This window comes from Notothenia coriiceps, unplaced genomic scaffold (genome assembly GCF_000735185.1).
Source record: "Notothenia coriiceps isolate Sejong01 unplaced genomic scaffold, NC01 NC01_scaffold00035440, whole genome shotgun sequence".
NCBI classification, from domain to species: Eukaryota; Metazoa; Chordata; class Actinopteri; order Perciformes; family Nototheniidae; genus Notothenia; species Notothenia coriiceps.
In genome coordinates, this window is record NW_011368141.1 from 189,907 (window position 1) to 194,646 (window position 4,740).

The 4,740-nt window shown below is 39.7% G+C and overlaps 1 long non-coding RNA gene across 1 annotated transcript in view; it reads right to left on the reverse strand.

Annotated features, from left to right (window-relative positions):
* LOC104962850 (uncharacterized) overlaps window positions 1-4,740 on the reverse strand; it is an 18,584-nt gene that overhangs the window by 13,052 nt on the left and 792 nt on the right. Inside the window, exon 2 of the long non-coding RNA XR_800251.1 lies at window positions 2,546-2,549. This is a non-coding gene — a long non-coding RNA (uncharacterized lncRNA). The remainder of the gene's footprint in view (window positions 1-2,545; window positions 2,550-4,740) is intronic.

Sequence of the window (4,740 nt, forward strand, 5' to 3'; positions counted from 1 at the left end):
CATTTCTATCATGCAAAATGCACTTTTTCATGTCTTTTATAAAAAAAGATGTGTCCCCGGTGTGTCGGGGAACTCACGCAGCGTCAGAAAATAAAACCCTCCCTCTTTTCCTCCGTACCCAAATCTCTAAAAACGGGGGTACAACGGAGCTGATCCAGATTTGCGTCCGATATGACGTAATATCGGAAATGTATGTTGGCTTTACACCCACGGCCCTATCAGAAAGTTGGCTATCAGAAACAATGCCCGACTGTTTTGGACGTAATATGGTCGGTGTTTACATTAGCATCGCTAACACTCAGAGCTAACCTGTACTGGAGAGCATGTGTGTGAAGAAGCAGGAAATACAAAGGAACTCACCTTGTGGTATAACCGGCAAGAGAGAAAGCCTTTGAGCTCCATACTGTTTCAGAGATAACCCTTGATAATCCATGATATGGCGTTTCATCACCGCAGCATTTAGTTTAGACAGTAGCTGCCGGGTCCCGCATGAGCTCAGACCCCTACTTTTTTATTTTTTTTATTTTTTAAAGCTTTATACCCCAAATCAGCACTTTTGAAACAGGAAGTGAAATAGAGGGATATGAGGCATGGCTAGAATGGGTGATCTGTTTGGTATTTTGAACAAAACACTTCATAGACATTTTTTTTATATATCTGAGACCTATGCTATTGCCTAAAAATAGCATGATAGGTCCACTTTAAGTTATTATTATGTTCGATTGCATTAGATGTTGAGGGATAACCAATGTGACAATTAAAACCAACCAACTACAGAGCTGTAAACACAACGATTTACAATAAAGCAGATCATCTATGGGGCTAATACTTTGTTGTTAATGTACATTTGAATTACTCAGCAATGCAAAAAGTCCAAACTTTCAAGAGAGATCAACATTTGGTCAGCATTTCAGGTCTTCTTGTCTAAAAAGAAAGAAATAGGTCTTTGGTATCTGCAAGGTTACGACATTGTGATCTACCTCACAAAATATGTCAGTAAAAATACCACTTTTGAATGATTAATAATAATAATACATTTTATTTGGGGGGCGCCTTTCATAGCACCCAAGGACACCTTATAGGGCATAGGGGCAATATAGGGAACAATTAAAACAGTGGATTTAGTGAAATATCAGCGGGGGTAAAACAAGACAAACAACAGGAAATGGACTACAGAAGGACACAAAAGGACAAAGGGAGATTAAGCTTTACATGTTTGCTAACAAAAGGCTAAACTAAACTACTAAAGGTCATCTTGTTTGTTTTTTTCAAGGTTAGCTTTTTGCATCTGGCAAATGAAATGATGCATACTGAATCATACAATTGTGATTATGTTGCTGATCAAGTATAGTAAACATTTGATTGTTACGGACCTTATTTTATGCAATAATCCAAAAGCAAATAGTCATTCAACTTGCTTTCCATCAAGTAGACCAGTGCAACGCTCATTAGACAGTTTTTGAAACTTTTAAATGGAGGGGGGCTGCATCCACACCACCACCACATGTCATGATGCCCCTTATTTCCCCAAAAGACACGCCCACGCAGACACAATCTCCTGCACATATTAGGTTTACTGTATATTTCCGAGTGTCAAACGAGGACATGGTGGACCCTCACGCTGTGGCTCGACAGAAAGAGCACAGTGAAGCTTACACAGCACTCAGCAATTGTCAGGCTCGATGCCATGCATTTCTCCAACAGCTTGCACTCTGTTTCCATCAGATGTAACACACAGTCTGGCACTGCAGCCAGTCAAACCTCGTTAGTTGCTTTAGCCCCTGTTTACAGAGACTGGGCATTTTGTCACGTTGGATTTTGTTCATCTTAAATGCGGTAGGGATTGTTTGATGGAGGAGGGAAGTTAGGTTTGTTTTTTAGCTGTAGGCTGCTTCAACAGCTTGAGGTGAGCTGATCTAGATCCCCCCCTCGACAGCACCAGAAACACACATTGTTAATGGGCGTCTTTATGGCACCACAGAGTTGTCATCACAGTCTGTTTTTACTTTAGCGGAGGCCCGGCAGGATCAGCAGAGTGGCATTTGAAGCTCACGCCGTTGACTCACAAACAGCGCTGCTTCACAGAGCCTACATAACTAGTTCACAAGCTGTTCTGTCGCACATGTTGCCTTCCATCACGCCGCTTTGAGAGACTGAAATAAAGTAACGTGTTCCCTCCTAAATCTATTTTTCATTAGCTTTAAGCTCTGTGTTGTGCAAGCTGTTTGATTTCAGCCGATGCCGCCTTTAGAGCTTTGGCTCAACACATCAAAACTCCTACATCTCCTCGCGGCTTCTAAAACCTGTGGAGGATCCTTTTCTTGTTTTTCAGGCCCGAAATAGGAAATACAGTGTAGATACAGGCGAACACATATGCCAGAAAGGCAATTTGATGAAACATTTGCATATTTTAGTTCACAGCTTCAACAAAGGAAGAAAAACTGGAGTATTATGTGTTTGATAACATGTACTGTACACTGCCATGTTATTGAGCAGGGAGAAGAAGAAAAAGCAAAGAAATGACAATAACATAATATTATTTCACCTCCCTGCACCTGTAACTTTTGCTGAATCCTTTTCAATTTCCCCACTGGGCTCTCTATGTCTAAGGCACAGTGGTTACCTTAGTGTGTGTGGTGTGTGTTTGTCTCCATATGATTCACACACCAGCCTGAGAATGTGTCGAACACCACATCTCTTAAGATGTCTGAGGACCTCAGGGGCTGAATATAATATAGTTGTTTTCTACTTATTTTTCGAAGAATGCTCCATTCCCGACGGCGTGCTTCCATCCAGCATAATGCTCTTTATTGTGCTGGAAGGACAGGATATATTTGTTTTGCCGTCTAAAGGATGTATTTGCTGTCTCTAAGCACTGAAGGCTGTACATTGAAACTGTAGAACTGCAGCGCGTAGCCTACAACATGATTCAGTTCATAAATTGTGTATATATTGTACTTGAATGTTTTCTATATCTTGTAACCCTGATGAAGAGAGCCGAGCGTAAACACACTGGATTATTATTTAACTCCATTTGTCACCAAAGTGTTTCTGAATCACTTATTGCTCTTACACAGTAGTTCTCATATCCAAGCGCTCATTTCCCGAGACAATTTGTTCCATTGAGTGTTTCATAAACCAATCAGCTCATGTTGACCTTAGGCTAAAACGACATTGGAAATAGCATTTAGTTACAATTATGTTTCTTGAGTGGGAACAGTTAGCAGTTATTATTGTGTTGAGCGAGCAATCTGTACACAGCAATCTGCTGTGTGTTCTTTCAGTCAGGCTGCGGCTGTCTTGAACTTTTGCACTGCAATTCATTTAGCCATGAATTTCACCTATTCATCCTCTCAAAGCGGCAATTATATTTATGTATTTATTTACATGCAGCCAAGAGTGCAGTGCATAATTAAAACCAAAACAATGCAGTTGGCAGAGATGATGATGTATTAAAAGATACAAATAACGACAACAGGATACATATTTTACATTAAAGTTATATTATTGCAACGACATACGGCTGTATACTAATGGGGTGGTCAGTGTCGGAGGGTCCATGGTTTGATCCTCGGCTCAGATACCTAACCCCAAATTGCTGAGGTAAGCATGTCTATAGTGTATGAAAGCTGTGTTGGATAAAAAGAGTCAACTAAAAAGACATGAACCAGATAATGTGGGATAAAGGCAATTGTTATTTTAATAAAACTATAAATATGATTGTCTTAAAATACTCCATTACAAGTATTATGAGCAAAATGTACTCAAGTATCAAAAATAAAAGTACTTATTAAGCAGACTGACTCTTTTGAAAGTGTTATTTTGTAATTGAATGTAACAGTATAAAATCCTGTTTTTATCCTTAACAAATACCTAAAAGAGTATGTTGTATGTTGTCATTCGGCAATAGAGCACATTGTGGATACTTTGTTTCCACTCAGTAAATTAAAGTTGATATGTCGTTTGAACAGATAATTGTATTTATGTGAAAATAAGCTAGTAACTAATAAATGTAGAGAAGTAAAAAGTACAATATTTCCCTTGAGTAGATAAAGTGCCAGATAAGGAAATACTCAAGTACATGTACCTCAAACTGTCACTTAACCCTCCTATTGTCTTCGTTTTCACCCGCTTACTTTGGTGTTCGCCGTCAAATTTGACCAGTCCTGTTTTAACTGCTATTACATTAACACAAAAACCATTAATCAGCACCAAATTTCATTTAACACCCTTTCAAACTGTACATATTGTATCAGACTACTGGTATACATGAAAAACTGCAATAAATATACAAAGAACAGACACTGAACATGTAGTGCGTGTGCCAGGTGTGATCCATGTGGGGGGGGGGATGGGCACATAAGAGCGGGAAATGGGCCAAATTGTTCTGTGTGTGCGTGTGTGTGCGTGCGTGTGTGCGTGCGTGTGTGCGTGCGTGTGTGCGTGCGTGTGTGTGCGTGTGTGTGTGTGAGCTCTATCTGATCCGGATGGTTACTAATTCCTTTTCTTTATGGCGGTCCTTTGTGACCGGGAACACCATGGATGTTACAAAATTGACTAAATCATCCAAAATTCAATGAAAGTGTTGATCAGCAATTTGATATGTTCAAATGTCTACTGTGAAGGATATCATAAAGCCTTAATGCAATCGAATGTAAAACAAAAAAGTTATGATTGATGAAAGTAGGAAGTCAGATTTGACCCGAAGACAACAGGAGGGTTAGACTGCCAAGGCACACG